General features: G+C 41.7%; 1 long non-coding RNA gene across 1 annotated transcript in view; it reads left to right on the top strand.

The window, feature by feature from the left end:
* Positions 1–4,492: 4,492 nt before the first annotated feature.
* Positions 4,493–15,242, top strand: part of LOC123649254 — a 142,892-nt gene continuing 132,142 nt past the window's right edge. The window contains exon 1 of the long non-coding RNA XR_006738942.1: positions 4,493–4,545. This is a non-coding gene — a long non-coding RNA (uncharacterized LOC123649254). The remainder of the gene's footprint in view (positions 4,546–15,242) is intronic.

Here is a 15,242-nt window from a genome sequence, read left to right as displayed (position 1 = left end):
GATTCTTGCTCTGAAGTGAGTTCTCCACATTTTTACTGCCAGGGAGTCCAGCTTCGTGTGACCTTGGATCTCTGGATTATTTAGTGTCTTAACTGTTTTCTGTGACCAAACTTTCTGCCCTGTACAGCACTGACAGATTATATTTTTTGCAATATCACTTTGATGACATTACTTCCTATTCAGAAAATGTCAGTGTCTCTTCTTTGTCTGCAAAGTTATAGGCTCATTGTACTTTAGAGCCCTTTCCCCACTAATGGCTTTTGCGTTCAAACTTTTGCTGCTGTCCATACTTCACCTCCACCAGTGCCCTGCCCAGACCTGATGGGGAAGACAGATTTGTCTCTTCACCCTGCCATCCTGTTTTTCAACATGCACGATCTTCTGCTTGGAATCCTTCTTCTCATACCTATGTCCATCCAGTTAAAGTCAGTTCTGCTTCAGGCAAAAGTTACAGTCTTTAAAACTGCACATTATCAAGCACTTCTCGTCACACCATCATCGCTGACCAATTCATCAAGCCTGCTTGGAAAGCCTGCTGTTCTCTACCAAGAAAATATTCATTTACATTCAGTAGTTTGTTTTTTGGATAAGAGAGGCAAGTGGGCGGACTAGAAGCAGCCCATACACGCCTCTTAAGGAGAAGATTGGAAGTTGCAGGTGGATGCTTACCTACGGATGGGCCTTCTGGGAAAGAGGATTGCGAATCATCAGATAAGTGATGGGGGACACTCAGAGTGAAGGAGAAGGTGACGGGATGATCCATGCAGCAAGATCAGAAGGTACCTGGGGGAGGCATCCACATGTGGGCAGGGACGGGAGGAGAGAAACCTTGGGCACTATACTACCCCTGCGACACTGCCACCAGAGCTGTGAGGGGGCCCCACCACCAGTGCAGACCTCTGGACTGATAAGGGAATAAGGGAGCTGCTTGGAGTCTGTGCAGTGACATTGAACCAGAAAGTGGCACAGCAGGGACCTGGTGGCTTCCAATCCCAAGTTCTGCAACAGATGCCATTCTGAGCTCTCAGGTCCACAGCTCCAGGTCTGCACAGGCTCAGCTTCGCTACAGCCACCTCCACTTACCCCAGTTGGCCCTGGAGGGAGCAGGGAGAGTGGATACTCTTGCACATCCCATGATGGGGAGCCAAGCACTCCTCCCCTCATGGGGGATCTGAATAGATCGGGTGCCACGGACACCACCTGAGAAGCCCTACAGCGACTGCCTCCATGAGACCTGAGCAGAGGAGGGCCCTGGATCCTCAGCAGCTCGGCCCCACACGCTCAGCCCTGTGATCCCCAAGTTGCCACTCATCCTCGTGGCTCTGCACCTTTGGTTCTTGCACTGTTGCCCATTCCTGAGGCTCCAGCACCATTGCCTGGTCACATGGTTCTACCTCCAAGGTTCCAGCTCCCAGGATCCTCTGCTGCCATCGGGCTCCACAGCCCCAGCACCGAGGCTCCCCTACTGTCCCTGGGCCCTATGATTATGGCCCTGAGGCTCCAGTGCCATTGCCACGCCCGCGGCCCCAGCTCTGAGACTACTCCACTGCCATGGGGCCCACAGCTACACAGCCTCACAGCCCCACCTCTAAGGCTTAGCACTGCAGCCAGGACCCACAGCCCCAGCTCCAAGGCTACCCTGCTGCTGTTGGGCCCTGTAGCCCCATGCCCAAGGATCTAGTGCCACAGCCAGGATGTGCAGACCCACCCCTAAGGCTTCAGTGCTGGTGCCGGGCCCTGTAGCTTCACCCCTATGGCTCCCACTGGTTGCCTAATGGGAACTACCCCCACAGTCCAACACACCACCAGTTGACCCTCCAGTCTTGAGCCACTATTGCATCTGGACCTGGTTAGAACAAAAACCTTGAGTTCCAACACCCACAACCATGCCTAGATAGCCTCGCACAGCTACAGGGAGACCAAGGTAGACCAGTCTCTTGCAATGCTAACCTCCGTGGAGAGGGACTCGCCCAGACCCCAACCCGAGCTTCCAACAGCAGCGTGGGGAACCACTCACTGCTCTGCACAAAGATCATTTAGCATGGTTGGACTGTGACTATCACAGGGGAACAAGACAACACAGATCAGCTGTATCACAGTCTCTCAGTGCCCCTCCGCTGCCAAGTCAGTCTTCCAGAGTAGGTCACAAGAGCACCATCTACAGACTTCTCCTTCTTTTCACTGAGTACATGAGTTCCCAGCAAAGGAGAACAGGTGTGCTGCAAACCTATCTGTCCTGAGCTGAGAGAAGGGGTTTCAGATGAGAAGAAATCAGCAAAAGAACTCTAACAACATGAAAAAACAAGCTAGTTCAACACCCTAAAGGGCTCAAAATGGATCTATAGCATGGACTCCAACCAAAAGGAAATTGTCAAAATGTCAGAAATGGAATTTAGAATGTGGATGGCAAATGAGATAAATGGGATTGAGAGAAAGCTGAAAACCAACACAAAGAAGCCAAAAATATGTTTCAGGATGTCAATAAAAAAAATGAAAAAGTCACTAAAGGGCTAGACAACAAAGAAAGAATATAACGTAACTTAAAGAAATGAGAAAGTCATTTAGAGAATGTCAAAATACAACAGAAAGCTTTGGCAACAGATTAGGTGAAGCAAATTTCAGAGCCTGAATACAAAGCTCTTGAACTAACCCAGTCAAAGATGCAGAAAAAAGAATAAAGAAGAATGAACAACCATTCAGAGAAATATGGGACTATCAAAGTGAACCAATATATGAATTCTAGGTATCTCTGAGAGTAAGGAAGAAAGCAAAAAGCATTGAAAATTTATTTGAGGAAATTATTGAGGAAAATTTCCCTGGTATCATCAGAGATTCAGATATCCAGATACAAGATGATCATCAAATACTGGGAAGATTCATGGCAAATAGGACATTGCCAAGACACGTAGTCATCAACTTGGCCAAAGTCAAAAAGAAAGAAAAAATTCTACAAGCAGGAAGATGAAAGCAACAACTAACATACAAAGGAAAATCTGTTAGGCTAACAGCAGACTTCTGGTGGAGACTTTACAAGCCAGAAGGGATCGGGGCCCCATTTTTAGTCTTCTTTGCAGAACAACTGCCAACCAAGAATTTTATATCCTTCAAAACTAAGTTTCATAAATGATTCAGAAATAAGGTGATAATAATAATCCTTTGCTCACTGATTGGTAGACTCAACATTGCTAAAATGTCCATACTACCCAAAGTTGTTTACAGATTCAGTGTAATCCCCACCAAAATATCAATGTCATACTTCACAGGTCTAGAAAAAATAATCCTAAGCTTTATTTAGAACCAAAAAAGAGCTCTAATAGCTAAAGCGATCTTAAGCAAAAAGAACAAATCTGGAGGCATCACATTACCTGACTTCAAATTTTAGTGCAAGGGTATAGTAACCAAAACAGCATGGTACTGGTATAAGGGTAGACACATAGACCAATGCAACAGAATGGAGAACCCAGAAATTAAAGCTACAATTAACTGATCTTCAACATAGCAGACAGCAATGTACACTGGGGATAGGAAGCCATATTTAATAAAGGGTGCTGGGAAAACTGGATAGCCACATGCAGAATAATGAAACAGTACCCCTGTTTCTCTCCATATACAAAAATTAATTCAAGATGGATAAAAGACTTAAATGTAAGGCATGAAAACATAAAGATTCTAGAAGAAAACATAAGAAAAACTCTTCTAGACATTAGCCTGGACAAAGATTTTATGACTAAGATCCTAACAGCAAATACAGTAACAACAAAAATAAGTAAATGGGATTTAATTAAATTAGGAAGCTTCTGTACAACAAAGGAAATAATCAAGAGAGTAAATAGACAACCTACAGAATGGGAGAAAATATTCACAAACTATATGTCTAATAAAGGGCTAATATCCACAATCTACAAAGAACTCAAACAAATCAACAAGGAAAAGAATGAACAACCCCATTGTAAAGTGGGCAAATGACATGAACAGAAGTTTTTCAAAAGAAGATAGAGAAATGGCCAACAAACATGAAGAAATGCTCAATATCACTAATCAGGGAAATGCAAATTAAAATCACAGTGAGGTACCACCTTACTCCTGTCAGAATAGCTATTATTAAAAAGTGAAAAAACAACAGATGCTGGTGTGGGACTGCAAATTATTACAATTTCTGTGATAAACAGTATGGAGATTCCTCAAAGAAATAAAAGTATGCCATTTGATCCAGCAATGTCACTGCTGGGTATCTACTCAAAGGAAAATAATTCATTTTATCAAAAAGACACCTGCACTCAAATATTTATTGCAGCACAATTCACAATTGCAAAGATGTGGAATCAACCTAAGTGCCCGTCATTTCATGAGTGGATTAAGAAAATGTAATATGTATGTATATACCATGGAGTACTACTTAGCCATAAAAAGGAATGAATTAATGTCTTTTCCAGCAACTCAGATGGAACTGGAGACCACTATCCTGAGCGAAATATCTCAGCAATGGGAAAACAAACACCACACGTACTCTCTAATAATTGGGAGCTGAATGATGGACACACACAGGTACAAATAGATGTGAAGGACATTGGAAACCAAGAAGAGGGGATGCTGGGAGGGGGCGTGGGGTAAAAACTTACTTGTCAGGGACCATGAAAACTGTTCTGGTGATGAGCATGCTAAAAGCCCTCTTAAGCCTTATAGAGAGTATCCATGTAACAAAAACATTTGCACCTTTTTAGTATTTTGAAATGTCATATGTCATTGGGGAATTGCAAGTTAAAGCAATGAGATACCATTACAGATTTTAATAGAATGTCCAAAATCAATAACACTAAGAATACCAAATATTGGCGGGAATGTGGAGCAACAGGAACTCTGATTGATTGCTCTTGGGAATACAAAATAGTATAGCCACCTTGCAAAAACAGTTTGGCGGTTTCTTATGAAACTAAATGCACTCTTTACCATATGATTCAGTAACTGTGCTCCTTGGTATTTATCCAAATAGGTTGAAAATTTAGGTCTACACAAAACCCTGTGCTTGAATGTTTAATAGCAGCTTTATTCATAATTGCCAAAACTTGGAAACAACCAAGATGTCCTTTAGTAGGTAAATGGATAAATAAACTGTAGTACATCCAGACAATAGAATTTAGTGTTTAAAAAAAGTTTTATCAAGCCATGAAAAAATATGGAGGAACCATAAATGCATATCCGAGTGAAAGAAGCCAATCTGAAAAGGCTACATATTGTATGATTCCAACTATATGACATTCTGGAAAAGGCAAAACCATGGAGATAGTAAAAGGATCAGAGTTTCCCATGTTTGGGGATTGGGAAGGGTTGAATAGATGGAGCACAGGGGATTTTTAGGGCAGTGAAACTCCTCTGTATGGTACTGTACTGATGGCTACATGTCATTATATATTTGTCCAAACTCATAGGATGTAAAGCACCAGCAGTGAACTCTAATGTAAATTATGAACTTTGGGTGGGAATGATGTATCTATGTAGGTTCATCAATTACAGTAAATGTACCCTTCTGGGGGCAGATTTTGATAGTAGGGGAGGCTGTGCATATATGGGAGCAGAGGGTATATGGGAAGTCTACCTTGGACTCAGATTTTCTGTGAACCTAAAAGTGTTCTAAAAAATAAAATCAATTTTTAAAAAAGTCAGCTGAAACAATAATGCTTCTCTTTCCCACGCCCTATCCCAACCCTCTGGCAATAATAAATGGTTTTATAGTCTGAAACACAAAACAGGGCTGTGCATTATCAGAAAGTGTGTTATAAAGATAATTATTTAAGTGGGATAAATGGTGTCAGGGACTAGAGTTGCAGGTATAGCTTCACAACTGAGCATCACTGCAAAAATACATTTTACTATATCGATTTCACAAGATTGTAGTGAACTAAACTGATAATTTAAAAAATTATTTCAATGTCTTAATGATCCACTATGGGAGAAACAGAAAATAAAGACACTTAAAGCAGCTCTATTATAAGCAGAAGAGCTTCTTATCTTATACCAGGAGCCATGGTCTGCATAAAATAAATCTTATTTTCCAATCAATTGATCACTTTATATCTAGTATACATTATGCAAACTGCAGAAGCAATGTCTGTAACACTTTTTTTTTTTTTTTTAAAGCCTGAGTTTAAGCCCTGCACTGAGTTTGCCTCTAACCATTCTACTCCCTTGCCTGGTAGTTCTTCCCTCATGGTACCCTTTTGTTTGCTTAATTATCAATTCAAAGACCTCTTTAATGATTAGCCTTTCTGAGAATTTTTAGAGCCTGTTCTGAAGTAAGGACATATTTATTTTTGTTTCCCACAGTGCCCAACACATTGTTAGGGCAAGGAGATATACTAGCTTATCCGAGCATGCAGTTATTAAATTCAGTTTCATCTAAATCCCAAAATGGCTATTTTCCCTACTTCCTGTTTCTCCTGAACACTGGGCCTTAGCTTAATGTCAAAAAAGAAAAAAAAAAAAAGAGTAATCCCATTCCAATGTCAATATAAAAGGATGAAGGGATTGAGAGGCTTCAGCTTAAAGATGAATACACGTGTTTGTTCCTGGCCCTTCTGGAAACTCCATTAAAATAACGTTTAAGGGAGTTTTTTTTTTAAAAGGTACACACCTATAAGAAAAAAGAAATGAGGCAACAGCCACAGCATTTTGGAATCATTTGTCCAATATATATAGATGAGTGGTGACTTGCTTAGACCTGAGAAAGTGGAATTCTGGCAGAGGAGAAAGGAAGAAGGAGACCAATTTACACTGATGAACCCTGAAAAGTCCAGAAATAAAAACCCCTGGAAGTGAGGGTAAAAATAGGATTAAGGTTAGGACTATTGGTTGAAAGTTCAGGTCTGCTCTCCAATTTTATACAAACACATAACTGCCCTTCTTCCACTCTAAAGGAGGGATGGAAGTTATGTTTTCTATAGAGATGATAAAACAGAAGGTTTCTGGATTGAAAAGTATCCAGCAAAGTTAAAGGTAGTATCATATAGTCTTTTTCTTTTTAAATAACTTGTAACCAATTTATTAAAATAGTTGACTTACACATCTGCAATGGTGACTTCAACCTCAACTCCTGGCTCAATACCAATAGAAGTGGTCTGCTTAACAATCTCAGAAGGACTGAGAAAGTCAGTGAGTCGCTTGTGGATTCTCATCTGGGAGTGATCCCACGTCCCAGAACCTTCACCAGAAGGAGTTTTCCTTCGAGTGATTCTCTGAGTCTTGGTAGGCAACCAAAGTGGACCTTTCACTTGGAGATTTTTTTCCTTTGCATCTGATCAAGTCAGTACACACCTTCTCTGGGGGGGTTTATGTGGGGTTTGGTTAGGGTAATTCTAATTCAGGGCCACTGCTGGTTCCATGGGCGTTTTTCCAGCATCTTTAAAAGCCAAGGCTGTGGCATGGTGTCCTGACCAGCCTGTTCTCCCGAGAGAGTGAACAGCAGTGAGTCAGGAGCAGGAGTGGGCAGACTAGAATTCCATAGCACCTGCCACTGCATCTTCCTCAAAAAGGTACACTACAGTCATGAAGTCTAATGGTTTACATTGATTTATGAAATCCTAAGAAGCACAGCACCGTCTCCCTGCTGTGAGCAGCCAGGATGATGCTTTAGGAGGAGACTCCAGGAAGCTTCTCTGGGAATCTAACCTAAAAAACAAAACTCAAAGATGCTGACATCAGGGATTCCCCAAAGGCAGGCCTAGCCAGAATCATCCTAAAATAAATCCTATATCAATAACCCTTTCTGCCAACCTTCCTGTTGAAGGTCGGGGAAGCTGATGGCCAGGTGTGACCTGCCCAGAGACCCCAGCTAGCCCAGGCCCCACTGATTCCCTGCGACCTAGGGGCATCTGGAACCAATTCATTGCACAGTAGTGTGCCAAGGCCTACCAGTTGGGAAGCTCTGATTTCCAGATGTAGAAACAAATTCCAAAATAATTACTTAAAGAATTGAAAGCCGTTTTCTCTGGGTCTAATGCTATTTAGCAGTTGAAACTATGTCATGAACAAATTGGTTTAAATACAAACTAATTTAAAAAAGAAAAACTCTTATGTGGTCTTATTAGATCTTTTTTGCCTTCTCAAGACATTGGAGAAAGTTGCTTTCAACTCTGTTTTCATGAGATGAGAAGACAAAATGTGTACAATTATGGAATATGGTCTACTTCTTAAGTGTAGAGGCAGTTTGTCTTAAATTCAGTTTGTGGATTATCTACATGCTATATTTTACATCAAGGATTAAGGTAAAGAAAGAACAATAAATCTGAAGATAGCAAACTTCAATTTTTAATTAGAAGAAAAAGAAAAGTTGAAAATTAATGAGAAATATAGCTGGTGTTTTGAAACTTCAATTGATTATTTTCCTGCTGTCCCTTTAACATGCTCCTAGGGAAGTTAGTAATAATGATTTAGGAGAAGAGTTAGGAAACTGATAGTCATTTTTTCACTAAATTAGCTGGTAAAAAAAGAAAGGCACTTGAGAATACATGGCAGAGAACACCCTTCTTTTGCGGGGGGCCCTGAGAGCGAGGTCCATTTGATGTCTTCCATATTCAAGGCTGAAATTGGAAACAATGGTGCTTTAATTTGCTGCTTAGCTAATGGGCCTACTGATTTATTCTCATTTTTCAGACTTCTAATATGTCCTTAAAACCTTCTCAAGGGTTTTATACTTTTAGCCTGAGGTCTCTGTGCTTCATTTTTCCTTTTGTTCTTCAAACACTTACATTGCCTCTCCCTGTTTCATCTTCTGAGAGGTTCAGAATAATGTATGGCATGCATTGAATAATTTGGATGAAGCTTGTGACATGTCTCGATGTTAAACGGCTCAGAATCCTAGGAAATAGCCCTGGCTTATATTAGCAGAAGATTAATGCAGGTGAACTTTAAAGTCTTAATTTTTAAAAATTTACATTTTTATCAGTGATGATTGAAAAACATTGGCATTCTTTCTGCCTGCATTACTGATTACAATTGCAAATACTTGCAAAAGTGCTAGAATGGCTTCTCACTGTTCCATACGGAGCAGAGTATTATTTTACCCCTTTAATGGCTATTAAATATTTAAAAAACAATTTTCGAAAAATATATCCATAACTATATGTAACATGTGCATAAATCACAATGGGAAATGCATTTGGATACACATGCATAATAACACTTGCTTAGATAAGTTTATATATCTAAGGAAATTTGCCGAGAGGAAATATCAAGTTTTGAGAGGTTTCTCATTTGAGACATCATTATAAGAAAAGGTAAAAATCAGGATGATTTCAGATGAAGTCAAGACAATGATTACTCAGGTAGTCACTACCCTTTTGCCATAGGATTTCCTGGATGTCAGCCCAAGCCTTATGATCGGAATCAGGAATGGTAGAAAACCATGGTGAGCTAGTTATTTGGAAGGTGGGATCAAGGAAAGCTATCAGCTCTTGAACTTTCCCAGTGAGAAATGAGCAGGTGTCATTTTTAATGTTCAGAGAGATCTGTTGAGTGGAGATTCAAAGGAGAACAGGAACCTATTAAAGGAGAGGTGATGGGAGCAAAGGGTTTGTCCTGCTATTTGGAGAGCAGAGTGGGCATAGCAAGCAGGTTGGGGAGAGCATGGTGGGGGTCCAGGGGGTGTAAGGATAAGCTGGGAAGAGGAGAGTCAAGGGAGTCAGCTGTGGACATGTAGATCTGGGGTTGAAATTTAATTTAAGAAGAAACATTTGGAAAATTTGGCAACAAGTGACATGATCAAAATGACATTTGGGGAGATGAGTCTTGCTGTGTGTTATAAAATAGCTCAGAGAGGAAGAAGACAGTTGGTACTGTCATGATAAGAATGACTGCAGAAGAGGGGGAAGGAGAAGGAGTTGGACTTGACAGAATTGTTGGAGAGGATAGAAGATAAAGAGACATTATAGAGAACTTAAGTCAAGGCTGGATTGCTACTTTGGAGAACAACTCCCATCTCTGCCAGTCCAAAAAAAAAAAAAAAAAAAACCCAAAAGCAGAGTGTCCACAAGAGTACACAGAAAATGTCCAGATACCTTCTGGAATAGGTAAGTTCTCTTCACAGCTTATAAATCATGGAACAGTGGAAATGGAACAGTTTGGAAAAGATAGAAATGTATTAAGCTGATCAATTCTGTTTTGGATGTGCTATGTCCCTCGCCCTCTCCCCATGCATGCACTCCCAGAAGATCATCCAGATGCAGTATATAAAGGATCAGAGTTAGAGGTCAGGGAGGGAAGTGCAGGTCTGGGCTTGTCTGTGCACACACACAGTTGGATCTGGGTGTGCAGATGAACATTCCGTGCCACAGAGTGGGGAGGGGACAGGGCAGAGGCTAGGAGCAGATACTGTGAGTGCTCTGTGAAAAGGCCAAGGAACAAAAACAGAGGAGTGGTTGGAGTGGCATTAAACCCATGAATTTGTTTGAGCTGAATGTAAGTGGATATTTGCTTCATTAGAGCAGACAGTCTGTTTTGTGTTTTTAGGCTTTACATAAATGAAGGGACAGTTCCATCCCTCAAGACTTAGCATCCACAGAGAATGCACAATATAAATACAGCAAGATGAGTTTCCAAACCGGCATAGCTGAGCAGATCTTCAGCCACCAGAAAGATTTTCACGAGCCCCCTCTCCTTTACAAATACAATTCACCCTTATTGTCCTTACAGTTGACTGTGGAAATTCTTTAAGTGGGTATCAGGAAGGAAATCTTCAAGAAAATCTTGCAGTCCCAAGTGGTGGGGTTATTTAAACAAAGACTACATCATGAAATCCATTTGGATCTTGTATCAACGTTCACTAGAGAAACAGAATCTATCCATATATTAAAGATACACACACACACACACACACACACACGCATCTATGATATGATACACTCATATATATAAGAGATTTGTTTTAAGGAATTGACTGATGCAAATGTGGGAGCTGGCAAGTCTAAACTCCACAGGGCAGGCCAGCAGTCTGAAAACTCAGGTAACAGGTAGTGGTAGAGCCTTAAGTATGAAATCTGCAGGGCAAGTTGGCAGGCTGGAAACGTGGGATTTCTGTTATAATCCTGAGGCAGAATTCCTTCTCCTGGAGACCCAGTTTTTTCTCTATGGTCTTCAACTGATTAAATGAGGCCCATCCACATTATCCAGGGTAATTTCCTTGACCTAAAGTCAACTGATTGTAGATGTCAATCACATCTGTAAAATACCTTCCCAGCAACATGTAGACTAGTGTTGGACCAAACAACTGAGCACCGGAGCCTAGCCAGATTGACACACAGAACAGAACCATCATAAATCTCTTGTTTTTACTACAGTGAAAGAGCAGAGTCAGCTGTATTTTGCCCCATTTCCTCAATGATAAAGATTCTGTTAGTGATTCAGTGGTGGTAGTTTTAGTGATGCTTTTTCTTTTCTGTCAAATTATTAAATAAGATAGTTTGTTTGAAAAGTTGGGCAATGTTAGCACCTAACCTCCATCTCAAATGGTGCCAGATGGTCTTGTCTGCTTTGCCTGGTGAGTGGGGTGGGCATGGGGAATGCAGATTTTGACTGAGCAAGGTTGTTGACTTCGCAAGCTCTGCAGTGAGACTACTCAGCTGAGTATGTGACAGTCACATGGGATGTGGGGAGTTAATATTTTCTGGAAAGAATTTTAATGTTAGAATTTACTGTCTTTTGCACATATAAATTTGAAGCCTTAATGTTATGCTCTTCTGGTTATTTGCATTTAATATGCATGCAAATTCACAATATATACTATATGCTGAGAACATAATTTATAAATCAGTACTTTCCCAGGTTGTTAGCAATTTTGGCCACTTTAAAAATTAATACTTTGAAGAAATATATGTTTTCTAATTTATCTTTAGTTTCCAAAGAAAAATACATAGTGTATTCTCTACCAGAAAGGTAGATCTCTGCTGTAGGGTTCTCTGTGTTTAAAAAGTTATGCATAATGCTAAAGGTTAGAATGTTTTTATTTATCTTTCCTAGGAATGGGTTTCGATTAGGTGTTGCAGATGTTTGTTTCCATTAACAATGCTGAATAGTATGTGTTTTTGTAGCATGATTGCAGCCTATGGCATTCTGGTACAATCGGGGGGGGGGGGGGGGTGAGTCATTTCGGTGATAAACACACCTTGAGAAACAGAGCAGCATATTGTACTTCCCAGTGGAAGGAGGGCTGCCTGTGCTGCATAACCAAGAGCAGGAGAATCCCAGAGAGGGACTCTGTAGCCTCTCTGGCTGCCATTGAGGCTTGTTGTCTTGGCAACTAGAACACAGCCATCCTTCCTTTCCCCAGGCAGGGAGCTCCAGTCATCCTTGACTCTGCCATGACCTTTTCTCCTCCCCCTTCCAATCTGTTGCAGGGATCTGCCGCTCATCTCCCAGGCAGCTTCGCGTTTTCTCTTCCCTGGACATCTCCAGGCCACCACCAGGTTCTGTTCTTTTCCCCTTTGACCACTGAAACCTCATCACTGGCCTCCTGGCTTCTGAGGTGCTCCCATCTTCCATTAGGCCAAAGCGAAGCCTCCCAAACCTTCCTGCCCGCAATCGCAGTGAAGTCGTCCTGCAGTGTAGACCTCCTGAGTGCAGCATTCTCTGAGGGGTACAGACATTCATCCTTGACTTCAGCAGTCTGCTCTGGCAAAGCACTGAGGATAATTTTTTAAACATTCTTCTCTCTGAGCTATACGTCTTTCATGACTTCATCACCATCCTTCCACATTATCAACCTTGTGGACTGCTTTACCCTCCACCTCTCTAAGGCATCTCAATTCCTCTCAAAATCAGCCCTCTTCAAGTGCTAATGAGCAAGGGCTCTTACCTGACAAGTCTTGTTGGTGGCACCATCACCACCACCATTGCTATAAATATTATCATAGACTTCTTTGCTAGCATGTTAGCATATTACTAGTAGCTGCACAAAATGGACTAAATTCGTCTGGCCTGTGGATTAGTTCAAAACCTAAGTCAGGACCTCTGTGTTATCCTGCACCTGGCAAAGGGCTCAAGTCAGGGCTGGAAATCTTGGCTATGCCCACCATGTGTGTCTTTGGGCACTGCTGGATCTGCCAGGATTAAGAGGTGACTTCCACCCCTCACTGCTTTTTTCCCCCAACAAAGGGAACTTTAGTTAGCCAGATGGTGCTAAGACACAGACCTGAAGGGGCACCGTTTGCTATTTCACTTTTGAGCTAAGGAAGCATCATTTACTATTAAAAATTGGCAGCTAGGTACCCTATAGGCTTATTGAGGCCTTGATTTATAGAATGTATGTGAGAATCAAGAAGAATCAAAGTGAAGTCTTCTACTTGTAGAGGTAACTGTCAAAAGGCGGCTGTCCTTTAGAAACTATAAATGGTGGGGAATCTTGCTTTTGAATTACATGACAATATTTAATTAATTTGTTGTAAGTACCAAGTGAAGACAATTTTGTGATGATAATGGCATCCAGGCAAAATATTTTGCAATGATTTCTCCTCCCCTCCTCTTCTCTCCCCCTTTTCCTTTTCCTCCCTTTCCCCTCCCCTACCTCTTCCTCTTCTTCCTTTTTTCATAGTAATCATAGTGGCTAATAAATGTATAAAACATTCTGACTGGCTCAAAGATGCATTTTACTGGGCTTGATTGGATCATAGGAAACTCCAACCACAGAGGTCCCCTGTGCTGTGGGCAGAGCAGCTTTCTAATTGTTATAGAATCTTTGGGGACATGGAAGCCACATGCTTGATTCACACCGAGCTCAGGAGCCCTGAGTGTAAGAACCTGACTCACTTTTGGAGTTCAGACATGCACTGATCTCTCCCATAGCTCGGGATTCCCCAGAAGAGGCTGGATGGAGGGGAAGTGATGAGGTCCCTGAGAGAAAGCCATGAGTAAAGAAATCTACCAACGTGGACCAGACCGAGCTGCAGGGTTTGGATGTCCAAGGGCTCAGTGGTTCTTGGCACCTCCTCTGACCTAACCAGCCTCCCCTCAACCGCCCCTGCTAACAACAGACTTCTCTTCACACAAACAAGTATGCTATGGCATAAACCAGAGCTCTGTTGTAAAACAGGGCTCTGCAAACTATGACTCTTGAGAAAAATCCAGCCTGTGGCTGTTTGGGTAGGTCTCAAGGGCTAAGAGTTGTTTTTATATTTTTAAAGGGTTATTTTTAAAAAAGCAAAGAAGAATGTACTACAGAGCCATGTAGTCTTCAAAAGCTAAAATATTTACTATCCAGCCCTTTACAGATAAAGTTTGCTGACTCCTGCAAAGACCTAGTCATTGATACCGAATAGTGCTGCCTTGGCAACCATATTATAAAACAGCAGGGCCCACGAGTGGAAATGGCCCCCTGCCAGCTAGGCCTGGAGGTTGGTGTTGTAGAGGAAGTCATCTGCCCATGTCAGAGGTGCTGATTGTGACATGCGGGCGGCAGAGTGACCAAGGTCAGTGGAGCAGAGGAAAAATGTCAGAGACTGGGGAGGAGGGCTGTCCAGTGGTAGGCCCTAGGTCTGTTTGTCTGGTAGATGTCATTCCCACCACCCAGGGAGTCCTGGAGGAAGAAACTGAGGCAGGGGATCCCAGGAAAAGCTCAGGCTTACTGCACGTCCATGTCTGGAGTGCAGAGAATTGGGATTTAGGCTGTTGCCTTAAATACAACATATTTGTAACACCATGGGTGGGGAGGCCAGGGGACTTTTGGTTTTTATTTGTTCTATAGTTTACAAAGTCTTTTTTTGTATTTGTTCTGTAGTTTACATAGTGTTTCTCATTTTGTAATTCTGAATTCAGAAGCAGGCAGAATTGGTGTTACTATTGACCTTGACTTATAGAGAAAAATAGGATTGATTCTTGGTCAGGAAAATCTCTTCTTCAAGGTCATATAGTTATTATATGGTGAAGTTGGAAATCCAGATATTCTGACTCTAAAACCTGAGCACCATTCTCAGAGTCAATGAATTATCACTACTCAAAGTGTGAACTCTGCCCCCCATCCTACCCCTAACACAAAAGCCTTCTCATTCAATGTTGTTGAAGTCTGTAAGTTCAAACACCAGAGATGGTTAGAATAGCTCCAGAACTGGAATCATTTTGTGTCTCAGGTTAATCACCCTCTCACACGGGAAGGCATATGTGGAACAAACTCCAACCAGAGTGTAAAAGGTAGACCATACTGCTCTGGATGTTTATGCATGTCTTGCAACTCTGGGTTGAGACAGATTACTTGGATGTGCTAG

Source organism: Lemur catta, chromosome 13 (genome assembly GCF_020740605.2).
Source record: "Lemur catta isolate mLemCat1 chromosome 13, mLemCat1.pri, whole genome shotgun sequence".
Lineage (NCBI taxonomy): Eukaryota > Metazoa > Chordata > Mammalia > Primates > Lemuridae > Lemur > Lemur catta.
The sequence above is the reverse complement of the archived record's forward strand: the minus strand, read 5'-3'. Positions and strand labels throughout refer to the sequence as shown.